Source organism: Lathyrus oleraceus, chromosome 7 (genome assembly GCF_024323335.1).
Source record: "Lathyrus oleraceus cultivar Zhongwan6 chromosome 7, CAAS_Psat_ZW6_1.0, whole genome shotgun sequence".
Taxonomy (NCBI): Eukaryota; Viridiplantae; Streptophyta; class Magnoliopsida; order Fabales; family Fabaceae; genus Lathyrus; species Lathyrus oleraceus.
The window spans coordinates 139,509,456-139,525,969 of record NC_066585.1 but is presented as its reverse complement, the minus strand read 5'-3'; the positions used below and the strand labels follow the sequence as shown (position 1 = coordinate 139,525,969).

At 31.8% G+C, this 16,514-nt stretch overlaps 1 long non-coding RNA gene across 1 annotated transcript; it reads right to left on the bottom strand.

The window, feature by feature from the left end:
• Nucleotides 1-2,036: 2,036 nt before the first annotated feature.
• On the bottom strand, nucleotides 2,037-3,363 carry LOC127100875 (uncharacterized). The gene is made up of 2 exons (XR_007794522.1): nucleotides 2,922-3,363; nucleotides 2,037-2,362 (listed from the first exon to the last, which is right to left on the bottom strand). It is a non-coding gene; the product is annotated as an uncharacterized LOC127100875 (long non-coding RNA).
• Nucleotides 3,364-16,514: the final 13,151 nt, after the last annotated feature.

Below are 16,514 nucleotides of genomic sequence, written 5' to 3'. Positions count from 1 at the left end.
GGAATATCTTAATTCTATCATATAAGATGCTGCTTCGACTTGATACAGAGAATCTCATTTTTACTGTTTGAGATACTGCTTCATCAATATGAAGAGTCTCATTTCAGATTTTTCAGAGATACTGCTCTAAGTATCCTCGGAGAGTCTTAGATTCAATTAAGGTATAATTCCCTTGTTCGGAATATCTTAATTCTATCATATAAGATGCCGCTTCGACTTGATACAGAGAATCTCATCTTTACTGTTTGAGATGCTGCTTCATCAATATGAAGAGTCTCATTTCAGATTTGTTTAGAGATATTGCTCTAGTATCCTCGGAGAGTCTTAGATTCAATTAAGGTATCATTCCCCTTGTTCGGAATATCTTAATTCTATCATATAAGATGCTGCTTCGATTTGATACAGAGAATCTCACTTTTACTGTTTGAGATGCTGCTTCATCAATATGAAGAGTCTCATTTCAGATTTCTTTAGAGATACTGCTCTAATATCCTCGAAAAGTCTTAGATTCAATTAAAGTATTTTTCCCTTGTTGGAATATTTTAATTCTATCATGTAAGATGTTGTTTCGACTCGATACAGAGAATCTCACTTTTACTATTGAGATGCTGCTTCATCGATATGAAGAGTCTCATGCCAGATTTCCTTTATACTGCTCTAGCATCTTGAAAAATCTTGAGTTTTAGCTAGGGATGTCATTCCATTGCTAACATATCTTGACTATAACGTCCAAGATCCTGTTCTGACAACTCCCAGAAAGTCTTGACTGTTCCATTTTACTGTGAAATGATGTTTTTTTTTTTTTTTTTTTTTTTTTTTTTTTTTGCCATTTCTCACCGCATTCTCTTTTTGTATTTTTTTTTCCTCTCAATGCCTAGGACAAAATTTGGGTCTTCTTGTATTTAATTATCTCCCACCATGAATGCGTAAAGACTACTGTCATTATCACTTACCGGTTTGAGGTAATTAAATAGGGGCAGCTGTCATACCCCAATTTTGTCCGACCATTTTGGTTTAATCCATGAGATTTCTTTGCTTCAAAAGTCTCATATTTAGAATTTGCATTTTTTAGAAACATGTATGTTTTTTTAAAATTGAAAGTCTCCTATTTAGATTTTTGTATTTAAAATAGAATTGTGTTTTTTAAATTAAAAGTTCCATATTTATATCTTTGTATTTAAAATAGAATTGTGTTTTTTTTAAAATTAAAAGTTCCATATTTATATCTTTGTATTTAAAATAGAATTGTGTTTTTAAATTAAAAGTTCCATATTTATATTTTTGTGTTTAAAATAGAATTGTGTTGTTTTTTTTTAAAATTAAAAGTCCCACATTTAGGTTTTTGTGTTTAAATTAGAATTTGTTTTTTTTAAAATTAAATTACTAAACTTAGTTTTTGTGCTTAAATTAGAAATTTGTTGTTTTTAAAATTAAGTCATTATACTTAAATTAGAAATTTGTTTTAAAATTAAGTCATTATACTTAAATTAGAAATTTGTTGTTTTTAAAATTAAGTCATTATACTTAAATAGAAATTTGTTTTTTTAAATATGAAGTCATTATACTTAAAATAGAAATTTGTTTTTAAAATTAAGTCATTATATACTTAAATTAGAAATTTGTTTTTAAATTAAGTCATTATACTTAAAATAGAAATTTGTTTTGTTTTTAAATTAAGTCATTATACTTAAAATAGAAATTTGTTTTTTTTTTTAAATTAAGTCATTATACTTAAATTAGAAATTTATTTTAAAATTAAGTCATTATACTTATGTTGGAAATTGGTTGTTTTTTTAAAAATTGAAATTGATTAGCATAAATAAATATTGAGTTAAATTTTGAAAAGTTTAAAAAATAATTACATAATTAAAATTTAATCCAAATATTACATAATAAAAGTATCCACACAAATAACAAAAAAAAAACTTAAAAACATCTTGCTGATAATCAAAAAATAGTTACATAGTTCTAAAAAAAAAAAGGAAGTTTCAAATTAAATTTGCATATTAAAAAAGAGAGACTAATTACACAAAAAATGCTTCCAAATAAGTTCTGAATAATCCAAAGGGCCAATGCATAATAACAAAGGGGTTACACGTTTAACCCAACTTTTCAAAAGCTGAAGTATTCTAATCAATCTCAAATTTCTAAATCCCAATATTATTACAGAGTTTGGAGTACATTTAAAATAAGTTGAAAATTGGAATAAGCTGTAAACACAGCAGTTTGAAGCAAATTTCAAAGACTCTTCCAAAAGCTCTTTTGGAAGTTCCCAATTCAAAACCAACTCTTCAGAACTTTTCCAAAACCTGTTGAATAACAGCCCCCCTTTTTCAATCAATCAGCATCAACATCACTTCATCTGCAAAACCAATTCAAAATTAAAAACAGCTTATCAAATAAGCACTTAAAAATCTGGAAAATAATTAATAGAAAGAGCAGATTAATGTGTTACACAATAAATCAAAGGAAGCACTCAGAAACACACTGCATTATCCAAATAAACAACTTTAAATCCATAGATTAATCATCCCACAAAATCTGGAAATAGGATCCAACAAGTTATCTCACAGAAACCAACATTCATGTATATAAACCACAAAACTGATTAACAGTAACAAGTTTTGATAAAAATCCAAAAGAAATTTTTCAAGTTTTTTTCTCTGTTAACTCCAAAGAGACACAACACAGTACGCTATTTCTTCTAAAAAAACCTTAAACCACAACAACAACAAAGAAGCACTTTTTTTCCTAAAACCAGAACGGCATGGCAAGAACAAACGCATCAAAGCTTTTTTTTCCAAAACTCTAAAACAACAACAGCAACCACACACAAAGCTATTTCTTCTAAAAACCCTAGAACACACAACATAAACATAGCAAAAAAAAGCAATTCTTCTCAAAGAGCACCATAACCACACCTTACTAGAAGCAGATCGATAGTGAAAGAAAAGTAAGAGGAAGGAGTGGCTAGTGCGAAGAGGTCACCGGATTCACGAAGTTGGCGTCATCGACGAAGCCGCCATCCTCGTCGTCGCTTGCTGAGATAGTGCGTCGGCGCTGAGTTTTGTTTACCGTTGCGGTTAGAGGAGGTCGGAGCAGAGAGCGCGACGGTTTCACCATTTTGGCATCACTGACGGCGGCGATACGACAAGATTCTTCTCCCGGCCGATCTGTTTTTTTTTCCTCCTAGCAACTCAGTGAACAGGTGAGGAATTCTAACTTTACCAAAGGAAATTCTGAATGCGTACAGATTCACATAGTAGAGTACCCTATCTCTAACTGGGCTTAGCATACTTGTACAAGGCCCACATGCACCTTTTTCTTTAATTATTGTTTGTTAATTGTTCCTTAGAAAGAGCATTGATTTGTTATTTGATTAATTAGCTTAACTAGGACTTAATAGATCATTTAGAAATTAAATAAAGTAATTAGAAATGTTAGGTTAGAAATATTAAAATCCTAATTAGAAAAATGTTTGGGTTAGAATAAAAAGTTAGAATTAAATAATAGTTTTAGAATTTTTAAGTTAATTAGAAAATATTAGAAATATTCTTAGAAATATAATTAGAAATATTAAATTTAGTTTAGAAATAATTATAGATTAATTAGGACTACAAGTTGATTTAGAATTATTTTAGAATTTTTAATTTGATTTAGAATGATTTTATATTTTTATCTTTGTTAATATTTTAGAATTTAATTAGATTTTTTTTAGAAATAATTGTAGATTAATTAGAATTATAAGTTGATTTAGAATTATTTTTAGAATTTTCAATTTAATTTAGAATAATTTTATATTTTAATCTTTGAAAATATTTTAGAATTTAATTAGATCTTTTTTTTATAGAAATAATTGTAGATTAATTAGAATTATAAGTTGATTTAGAATTATTTTTATAATTTTAATTTAGAATGATTTTAGAATTTAATCTTTATTAATATTTTAAAATTAATATTTTTGATAATAGTTTAGAATTGAGATTTTTGATAGTTTAATATTGTTTTGAGTTTTAATTTAATGATACTTTTATTAATTGTTTAAACTTTAGTTATGTGTTTTAGATTTAATATTTTATTGCAATTCTCTTGATTATTCCATGTTGATTTCGATTAACACCTAACATTTAACGATTAACTCTAATTTTTAATTACCGCAATTAACATCTAACTCTTTTAAATTCCGCTTCTAACATTTATCTTTTATATTTACTTTATATCATTGTACATCCTTCATCTCATCTTAAAATGAACCTAAAAATGATAAAGACTTAAAAAATACAAAAAAGATTATAATTCCCATGCCATCAATTCAAACCAATTTTTTTAAAAAAAAACAAATAAAACCTCTCGATTCAAAGTCGAGCCCATTTTTCAAAACACCTATGTAAGTCGATCGCTTGTAAAAGCATCGCCATCAACCTCACATGGCTTACTCTTGGGCTTTCTTACAATGAGACCTATTCGGTTTTAATTAGTCGATTAGATGGATTATTCACTAAATAAATTCAATTCATTCACAAGAATGCAATTTTTTTAAACCTCGATCCGACATCGAAAATCAAATTAAAATACTTAATCACATCTAAACAACACTTCATTTGAAAATGAAAAGAGGGATGGTTTTGAGTTTTCAACTCCTCTCCTCGATTATTTGAATACGAGTTTTCTTACTCGGTTAGTCAAATGGTCGTCATTTCTAATTCATTTAAGTACAAACGAATCAAATCCTTTTATAACAAGAAACCAAAAGGGAGATAACTTTGAGTCTTCAATTTTTCTCCTCGACTATTTGAATACAAGTTCTCTTACTTGGTTAGTCAAATATTTGTCGTTCTTATACCAACTTCCAAACTCCGATTAAATCTAAATATTTTCACAATAAACTAAATGAAAAGGGAGTTGACTTTGAGTTTTCAACTTCACTCCTCAATTGTTTGAATACAAGTTTTCTTACTCGGTCAGTCGAACAATTGTCATTTTTTACCAACTCATACTTAAATCGAAATATTTTTACAATAAGCTAAATGGAAAAGGGAGTTGACTTTGAGTTTTCAATTTCACTCCACAATTGTTTGAATACGAGTTCTCTTACTCGGTCAGTCGAACAATTGTCATTTTTTACAAACATACCACTTAATCAAATCATTTTCATAACAAACTGTACGAAAAGGGAGATGGTCTTGAGTTTTCAACTCCTCTTCTCAAATGCTTGGATATAAGTTGTCTTACTTAGCCATTCGAGCACTTGTCGTTTATTCTAAAAAAACATCAACCATATACAACCTTATTTTCATAAATATTCAAATGAAAAAGAAAGTGGTCTAGAGTCTTCTATTCCCTTTCCTGACTGTTAGGATACGAGTTGTCTTACTCTGCTATCCGAGTAATCGTCATCCAATAAAATACCTTAACACATCAAACCTATCCTTTCCTCGCCCTCGTGCGATCAAAATCAATCAAACAAAACATTCAACACATTAATTCAACTTGTCACCCCCGTGTGACCAAAACTCTTTTCAAAAAGAACACAATTTAATCCTTTCTAATGCACATAACAAACCAATGCTTAAGCCTCCCCCGAGAGTAGACAAGCCAGTGTTTAGCCTTTAGGATGCGATATAAATAGTTGTCCATTAAAAAACACCAACCAACCGTAGTTCCCCGAACTACGAATGCTCTGATTTCCTTATTATACCATAAGGATACGTAGGCAGGAGATTGCTGTATCTTCGCGAGCACACTAATAAAAAACCTCCCCTTTCTATTTCTGAGGTTCCCATCCATTTCTATTCTCAATATCTTATAACCCAAAGATAACAAACAAACATAAATTAACACACGAAATACAAATTAGAACTAAAAGGTTCCCGTTGAGTACAACGGACGCAAGAGGTGCTAATACCTTCCTCTTGCGTAATCCACTCCCGAACCCGAATATGGTTGCGACGACCATTATTCCATTTCCTAAGGGTTTTATCGATATTTTCCTATCCCTTCATTGGGATAAATAAAGTTCGGTGGCGACTCTGTTCGAACACTAAATGTTTTCCGCGACCATCGCGAGGAATCGTATTTTTCGAGATGCGACATTTCCGAAAGATGTTCATAGAACACTCTGTTTAAAGCACTCTGAAGCGACCCAATGAAGCAAAATAAAACAAGTCAATCTTTAGTGGCTGCTTCCATGAGTCATATAAAACTGTTATATTTCATTTTATTATTATTCTCTTATCTTCTATAGATTTTTTCTTGGCTACTCTTTTATTTTACTTTTTTATACGCAAATTCATATAAAGAGATACTCTAACCATCATCCAAGAGATTGAAGTCCTTAAAAAAAACTAACTAACTATAGGATCTAAATTCCAAGACTCTAAATTACAATCTTTAAACTCTTTGAAATTTACGACCAACTAACTTGGTTTAGCATTCTTCTTACATCTTTAATTCCACCTTCAAACAACACTTTATTTCTACTGGATCACAGAACTCTATTTTTATATTTCAATTTTGTTTGAACATTTTTAAAACTTTATTTTACTTGACATCCTCTCTATAGTATAACATACACTCCATCACACATAAATGTCTAAAATATCGATCAAAATAAATTTTCTGATCTACAGCCAGATCAATTGAATCAATTCTCAAATTTATGTAAAATTAACGAGCAAAAACTTCGAAATTGAGTCGGTAGAGATTAGTATTATTAATCTATGGTTCGTGTAGTTTAACCTTGCGTGTTCGTTTTATTTTTTCGAATTTTTTCGGGCACATTTTGATAAGCCTGAGCTTATTCAATCGAACATTTTAAATTTTAAAATTTGATCAAAACTTGTATATTTTCCAAAAGTATATTCCGCATTGATCATTTTGGTGCATTCAGTTTAATTTTCCAGACACTTTCGCGCCTGATTTTTATTCACTTTGAGTTATTTTATTTTTATTCTTTTGTCAAAAGATTCAGAAAAATTAAATAAAATTATCTACATTTTCATTTTATTTTTATTGTGGTTACTTAGATAGATGTGAATTTTATTTGAATTAACTGATTTAAATTGATTTAAATCTTTTAAAGCATTTAGAAGTGGCATCCTAGGCATTTTTAAATTTCTTAAATAATTTGTGTTTTTTTGTTTTGATCCTGACTGTCGAATTCAAAACCATAAAGGATTCACTTTGGTTATTTTTGTCTATTTCTATCCACCAATCAAAAAATAAGAAGAAAATAACAAAAAGAAAATAAGAAAAAGAATCCAATGAGAGCCCTCAACTCATTTTGAGACCATCCACATGATAACAACTAGCACAAAGAAGAAGATTATTTCTCCCTCTCTCCAGGGGACACATGGCGCGCTTTGAGTTTGTTGATTGGGAACCCATTAGCCAATGAAATCCCTCCCTACACGTTACTCTCCCAATTCCTCTTAAAAAATGAAAAAAAATAGAAAAAATGGGAGAAAAAAGTATGAGAAACATAATATCTCTCTCAAAGAAAAAACACTTGTTGAAAAACGAAAACTAAAAAAAGAGGAGCTTTTTCCTCAGTTTTCTGTCCATCGCATTATCCTCTTATCCTCTCTTTCACTTCATCACCTTCACACCGAAAATCCCTCCATGCAAGCATCCTTTCTTTCACAAACCAAACTTTCACACGACGACCTACACCCTTCCAATGTCTCCGTTTCAAACACCGCTTTCAACTCATCTCCCACATACACGACCCAACATCACTCAAAGAACTCCCTCAACATAACCCTCACTTCCACCGTCACTAACAACTGCCCTAACAATTTTCAAACTTCTCCAAACACTCAGTCGTCACTCTCACCGGCGACGCCCAAACACAAACTGAAACCACCACCAAACCAACTATGAACCCACCTCGAATCTCTTTCGTGCGCCGATTTCGCTCGCCTCATAACATCAAACATCACTGCCTCTCAATCATACCCTTTATCCGGCGAAGAACCATTACTCTGGTGAGCTGAAATAGTCATCTTTCACGATTAGTCACTTTTCAAACAATACCACTAAAGCAGGATCGTAGACATCGAAATTTGGTAAATGTTTGTTACAATTTTGTTTGTGCATCACTGGGTTTATTTTGTTTATCAGTTTTATTTAGCATTTCATGTTCTTCTGTTGAGTATAATGGACTATTTTGATTTGAGTTTGATTTTAGAATTGATTATCGTTGCCCGAATTTATGGATTTTGAAGAAAGTAAAGAAGGTTTGGATGAAACATGTTCATCATTTTTTCATTTATGCATTTTTTAAAATCCTGACCCTCATTTTATTTTGTTATAATTTGGTATCACATGTCCTTTAGATGTTGACCAACTTTGTCGTTGAAAGAAAGAAAAAAGTCAAACTTTTTGAAATCAGGGATGCATTAGGGGCACTATTCTCCCCTCTATGGAAACATCCATATTTTATTATATATTATTATTACAAAATTGAATTTAGGTTAAATATTATGTATATTAGGTCCATTAATCATGACATCCCCTATATGTGTATCGCGCCGAAAAAAATACCTATGCGCATCGTGTAACACCCTAAATTCTAAAACAATTTATTTATAAAAGAAATTAATTTCTAGGATGTTACTTTATCACAAAAACTCAATAAGTAACATGTATTTATTAAATATCACAACGAAAACAAAGATAAACATGTAATGGTTTGAATAAAACATCTCCAACAATAAAATCCATAAGAGTAATAAAGCCCAATACATAAGGAAACACAACCGCTCGAACCCCCAGTGTTACAGTTCAGAGCATTTTATTCGACGAAATGGAAAATAATATAGTAAAATGATCAGAGGCGTCATGCCGTCTCGCAGTACTCACGATCCTATCACTCATGTTGATCACTTGTACCCAAGCCGTATAGGCAACATCAAACAAAGAGAAAAGGGGTGTGAATACATTTACATGTAATAACAGTGAAATTTTAGCAAACAGGATGATATAACAAACACAACAAAGTTCTTAACACACTAACATGAATACTACAAATATAATACTTTATTTATGCAATGCTCTATACTCCAACTCCGTCCTAAATGCATGTGATACCAAATCTTTGTGGATATTCATTTTCAATAGTCTCTGACCCTTCCTCGACGATCCCCACCAATGGATCTAAGACCCGCATCTGGCCTCTCAATAGACCAGCGACCCACCAATGGATCTGAGACCACCAAATAGACTGAAGTCACACATATCTCCAAAATATATATATTGGAGATTATGTCAATATATATATACATACATATTCATTCCATTCAAATAATCCACCAAAATATTTGTTAATTATTTAAATCACCAAAAATTGGTTTCAAATAAACCACACATTGCCGAAATGGCCACCAAAAGTATCCCAAGGATCTCACCCAAAAATATTGTTTCTCATATATATATATATATATATATATATATATATATATATATATATATATATATATATATATATATATATTTTAGTTTCTCTTAAAGAAAATCTTTTATATAAGTTGAAATTTACATTCGTCTCAAGGTTTAACCAACTCATCAAGAAAAAAGTCTTCTATTAAAAAAAATTTAAAAAACTGCACAAAATTACAAAAATGTCCCTGAGTCATCATTGGTCCGCCGTCACCTGATTCGTCGCCGCCAGTCTGTTGCAGTTGCCCAATTCGCCTCCGCCAGTGACAGATTTAGAAACATTTTAATTTGGGGGCAGAAGTATAACTTATAAATATTCTTTTTAAAAATATTTTAATATTTCTTTTAATATATACAATTTTATAAATAAAAATTAACATAATAATCTTTAATATTTATGATGTATATCATTTTTCAAATGTAATTTATTTGAGATAATATTATACGTCTAAAATTAAAGAAGTGATAAAATTTCATTAAAAATATTAATTAAATATTAATTTGATAAATTTTTATTTACATGGAAAATTAAATATCACACTTCCAGTATGATCACATTAAAAATTAAGAGGAATAGAAATACCACCATCATGAAACCAGCTAAGGTACCGAGTATATTTAAATTTAATATACATGATATTAGTTTATTTTAGATATTAAAATATTAAAATTATATAATAAATAAACATTTAACATTTGAAGGACTAAAATTTTCTTTATTTAAAAAAAAAAGACTTCATACTCTAAGTATACCCGATTCTGGGAAAAATAAATTATCCTGAAAAAAAAATAGACTTATTTGATATTTTGAGAAAAATACAGTTTTATGAACTTTATGAGAAAAATTTTTAGAGTATCTATATAACTACATCAACATCCATGAAATTCTAAAATACTGATTAAAAACTATAAACTATAGGGTTTAAACTCAATTCATCAAAATTCTATATCCCACGTTTCATCGTCAAAATCTGGGTTACGACCAAATGAGATTATCTCATTTTGGACACAGATCAAATCATTGATCGGATAAAAAGTGACCAAATGGAAAAAATCGCGTTTGATCACAAATCGTTAGAAGCAATCGATTCCAAAAATACCAAATTCACAAATTTATTCTCATATGCATACAATTCACAAGGAAAAAACATATAATTTTCCATAAGGTGTTTGATCAAACCCCATAGGGTCAAATACACAAAATTGTATATTGATCCGATATATGAAAGATCACACATCACATGAAAAAAATCATAGCCGATTAGAGAGTAAGAGTATCCTCATCATCCCGCTGACAAAATCCACCATACATAAAATAATTTCCCCCTTACTTGATAATTGCAGCTTTCATAAATCTTAAAAAGTCATGCGTTCCTCCCTCACTCTCCATACCTGTTTTCCTAGAATTTCTTCCAAATTCTATCGTATGTCTTCAAGTGCTAATTCTAAGGTTGAAATTATATTCTTAAAAATGGTTTATTGTTATTTATTGATAGTAATAAAAATCTCAATAATTATTGTGTTTCCTAACGGTAACATCACTTAAATTTTTTAACATTTCACTTCATACTTAGACACTCTCCCATAACATTGAAACACTGCAATATTATTTTAATCCCAATTAAATAATTACTTCAAAATAATACAATTAAATATTTATTTATGTCACACTTATATAAATCTTTAATATAATAACTTATTTTTAATTATTCTAACTACTATTATTATTATTATAACATACTAAATTATTTTATTATTTCTAATAAATTAAATAAAAGCCTAATTTCATTTCTCCACTCACTAAATATATAATTCCCTTAATTATAAAATTACTAAAATAACCTTACAACTTCAAAAATCACCAAAAATATCACAATAACTAAATAAATCACACAATGCATCATTTTAGTAATATAATATGCTAATGAAATATTAAAATAAATTATGGGTGTAACAACTCTCCCCCATTAAAAAGGATTTTTGCTCTCGAAAATTACCTGGGAAAAATAACTCCAGATATGATTCCTTCATTCGGCTCTCCAACTCGCAAGTCATGCTACCACCAGTAGGTCCTCCCCAAACAACCTTCATAAGAACAATTTCTTTACCGCATAGCTGTTTCACTTCTCTATCCTCGATCCGAATAGGTGACCCTTCAACCGTCAGATGATCTCGAACTTGTACATCATCCATTTGAATCACGTGAGATGGATCATGAATATACTTCCGAAGTTGTGACACATGTAACACATCATGCAGATTCGAAAGAGATGGGGGTAGTTCCATACGGTAAGCAACAACTCCAATCTTCTAGGTAATCTGATAAGGTCCAATGAAGCAAGGAGTCAGCTTCCTAGACTTTAGAGCACGACTCACAATGGTTACAAGAGTGACTCTAAAAAAAACATGATCACCTTTTCAGAACTCTAGATCCTTCCTTCGCTTATCATGATAGCTCTTCTGCCTGCTCTGTGAAGCCTTCATCTTGTCTTGAATCATTTTAACTTTCTCGATAGTTTGTTGAATGATTTCAGGTCTGAGTACAACACTCTCTCCAAATTCGTACCAACATAGAAGAGTCATGCATCTTCTGCCATATAATGCCTCGAATGGGACCATAAAAATGCCAAAATGATAACTGTTATCATATGTAAACTTGATTAATGATAGATAATTGTTTCAAGCACCTCTTTGTTACAAAGCACATGCTCTTAATAAGTCCTCAAGAGATTGAATGGTCCTCCAAGACTGTCCATCTGTATGAGGGTGATAAGCAGAACTCAACCTTAGCCTAGTACCCAAAGCTTCATGTAAACTCCCCCCAAATCTGGATGTAAACCCCGGGTCTCTGTCGGAAACTATATACGAAGGGATGCCATGCAGCTTCACAATATTATAAGTATAGATCTCAGCCAACCTCTATAATGAGAAACTGATTTTAATCGATATAAAGTGAGCCGATTTAGTCTTCCTATCAATAATCACCCAAATAGTATCACTTCCCTTCGGGGTATTCGGCAATCCAGTCAAAAAGTCCATTGAGATGTTGTCCCACTTCCATTCAAGAATATCTAATGGTTGCGTTAGTCCAGACGACTTTTGATGCTCTACCTTAGACTTCTGAAAAATCAAATAAGAATAAACAAATTGTGCGATGTCCTTCTTCATTCATGGCCACCAAAACATTTTCTTCAGATCTCGATGCATTTTGGTAGCTCCAGAATGAATGCTCAAACTGCTCCGATGACTCTCCTCTAAAATCATTTTCTTAAGTTCCGGTATATCAGGTATACAAACTCTGTCCCGAAACTTTAGAATTCCATCTCCATCAATTTGAAAGTCTCCATCATTACTCTGTCCAACTAATGCTAAGTGATTAACCAATGTCACATCCAATTTCTACTTCTCTTTAATCTCATCAAGAAAATTACTAGTTAACTTCAGCATACCCAACATCACACTATTTGGAGTCACCTCACATACTAAACTCAAGTATCTGAATTGTTCAATCAAATCCAACTCCCTAACCATCAAAGCTGACATGTACAAAGACTTCCGACTCAAAGCATCTGCTACCATATTGGCTTTACCAGGATGGTAATTCAAACCAAAGTCGTAGTCCTTCAAAAACCCTAACCATCTCCTTTGTCTCATGTTAAGTTCCTTATGATTGAAGAGATATTTAAAACACTTATGGTCGCTAAATACTTCAAATATGGAACAATAAATATAATGTCTCCAAATCTTAAGAACAAATACTACCACAACCAATTCTAAATCCTGAGTAGGATAGTTCCTTTCATGCACCTTCAACTATCGAGAAGCATAAGCAACCACGTATCCATTATGCATAAGTGCTCCACCTAACCATCTTAGATGCATCATAATACACAATAAAAGGTTCAGTTGAATTTGGTAGAGTCAAAACTGGTGCAGTTGTCAACTTCTTTTTTAATGCTTGAAAAATCTCTTCACACTATAGATCCCATACAAAAGCTTGACTCTTTCGAATCAACTGAGTTAAAGGTAAGGCCAATTTTGAGAAACCCTTAATAAATCTCTGATAGTAACTAGTTAGTCCAAGGAAACTTTTGATCTCAGTAACTGTCTTCGGGGCTTTCCATTGTAACACTGCATATACCTTCCAAGGATCCACCACTATACCACCACCAGAAATTACATGCCCCCGAAAATTGACTTCACGCAACAAAAAATAACATTTAGATAGCTTGGCATATGATTTCTTCTCTTTTAAAACTTGAAGCACAATACGGAGGTGATCTTCATGCTCTTCATCTGATTTGGAATAAATAACTATGTCATCAATGAAAACCACAACAAACTTATCCAAATACGGTTGAAATGTCCTGTTCATATACTCCATGAATACACTAGGTGCATTAGAAACTCCGAATGACATTATCGAGTACTCATAATGACCGTACCGAGTTCTAAAAGCAGTCTTGGCAATATCTTTGTTCTTCATTCTAATCTGATGGTACCCCGATCTCAAGTCTATATTGCTGAATACATATGCTCCAACCAGTTGGTCCTTAAGATCATCAATTATGGGAAGATGGCATTTATTCTTTATAGTAACCTTGTTGAGCTGATGATAATCTATACACAATCTCATATTGTCATCCTTGTTTTTCACTAATAACACTGGAGCTCCCCAAGGTGACACACTTGGTCTGATAAACTTCTTCTCAAGTAGGTCTTCTAATTACTTCTTCAACTCACCTAACTCTATTGGATACATTTTGTACGGCGCCATAGATATAGGTCTAGTACCGGGTACTAACTCAATACTGAATTCAACTTCTCTTTCTGGTGGAAGATCAATAATATCGTCTGGAAATACATCTGGAAATTGACACACTACTTGTAGCTCATCAACTATTGATTTACACTCTAACTTCAAAAATGCAAACATCGTGAATACTTGGGCTTCATATTTTATTAGCTCTTCTAATTGATTAATAGATATGAACTTGGAAACTTCCTCTTCCACATACTCAGGAAACAACATAGTCTTGTCATAGCAGTTGATATGAATACGGTTGAATTCTAACCAATTGATTCCCAAAATAACATCAAAATGACTTAGAGATAAGCAAACTAAGTCAACACCAAAGTTCTTACCGTAAACCGTCATAGGACATTGCAAACAAATCAAAGAAGTAGTTACCGACTCCTTAGCTGGAATATCGATAACCATATTATCATTCATAGAATATACCACAAGACTTAATCTTTTCACACAATCAAAAAATATAAAAGAATAGGTAGCACGTGTGTTAATAATAATAATTAAAGGAAAACCATTAATAAAACATTTACCTCGAATGAGAATATCCGTCCTTGAAACATCCCTTCCACTGAGAGGAAAGACTTTACCTCCAGATTTGACCTCGTGAGTCTTCTTAGGTTTCTGACAGTTGGTGCTGATATGACCAGTCTCACCATAATTATAACATAGAACTCCAATACTCTTGCACTCATTATCCTTATGCTCAACCTCCCCACATTTGTAGCATGTCACAACAGTACACTCTGAAGCACGATGACCAAGTACACCATATTTGAAGCACTTGGTCGGATTAGCAACACCTTCTCTACTTTGACTCTTCCCATTATTATTGTTATTCTTCTGCTAAAATTTATGTTTGCCCTTACCATCTGGAATAACATAAGGTTTGCTGCCATTCTGGTTACCATTCTTCTTATCACTGGCACTTTTATAATAAGCAAATTTTGCACGACTATCCTCATCATAAATACGACACTTGTTAACCAGAACTGGAAATTGATGAATCTCCTGATAACCAATAAACTCCTTGATCTCTGGGTGAAGTTCACTCTCAAACTTGATGCATTTAGATTCTTCAACATCAGTAGCAATGTAGTGTGGACAAAATCTGACCAATTCTTCAAATTTTGCAGCATAGTTCGCCACTGACACATTCCTCTAGCTTAGATTCAGAAATTCAACTTCCTTCTTGTTGTGAACATATGTAGGAAAATACTTCTCCAGGAATGTTACTCTGAATACAACCCAAGTTACCACGATATTTGCAGCCTGGAATCTTTGTCGTGCATTATCCCACCAGTACTCTTCTTCCCCAGACAACATATGAGTCCCATAGAGAACCTGTTGAGCATCAGGACAATCCATAACTCTAAATATCTTCTCAATCTCCTGCAACCAAGCCTGCGCACCCTCTAGATCATACCTCCCTTTAAAGGTTGATGGATTATTCCTCTAGAATCTGCTCAGCCCACGACCCTCATCACCTTTATCCTGATTGTTCTCTTGAGCCTGTAAAGCCTATTGTTCATGACTCATCACTTGAGCCATAGCCTGAAGAGCATCAGTAATAACACAGTTGTTTCTTCCAACCATTTCTTTGTGCATAAGCAAACAATGGTTAGAAGAGATATTGTATCGATAGTGTTCAAACACTTGTCACACGTTGGGAAATAAAATAATTAGCAAAATCTAGTTGGTTAGACCGACCTGCTATGATACCACAATGTAATACCCTAAACCCTAAAATAATTTATTTATAAAAGAAACTAATTTCTTGGATGTTACTTCATCATAAAAACTCAATAAGCAACATGTATTTAATAAAAAACACAGTGGAAGTAAAGATAAACATGTAATGGTCTGAATAAAACATCTCCAACAATAAAATCCATAAGAGTAATAAAATCCAATACATAAGGAAACACAACCGCCCAAAACCCTAGTATTATAGTTCAGAGCATTTTATTCAACTAAATAGAAAATAATATAGTAAAATGCTGAGAGGCGTCCTGCCGTCTCACAGTACTCACGATCCTATCACTCTTGTTGATCACCTGTACCCAAGCCATATAGATAACATCAAACAAAGAGAAAAGGGGGTGAGAATACATTTACATATAATAACAGTTAAATTTTAGCAAGCAAGATGATATAACAAACACAATAAAGTTCTCAACATACTAACATGAATACTACAAATATAATACTTTATTTATGAAATGGTATATACTTCAACTCCATCCTAAATGCTAGCGCTGGACAG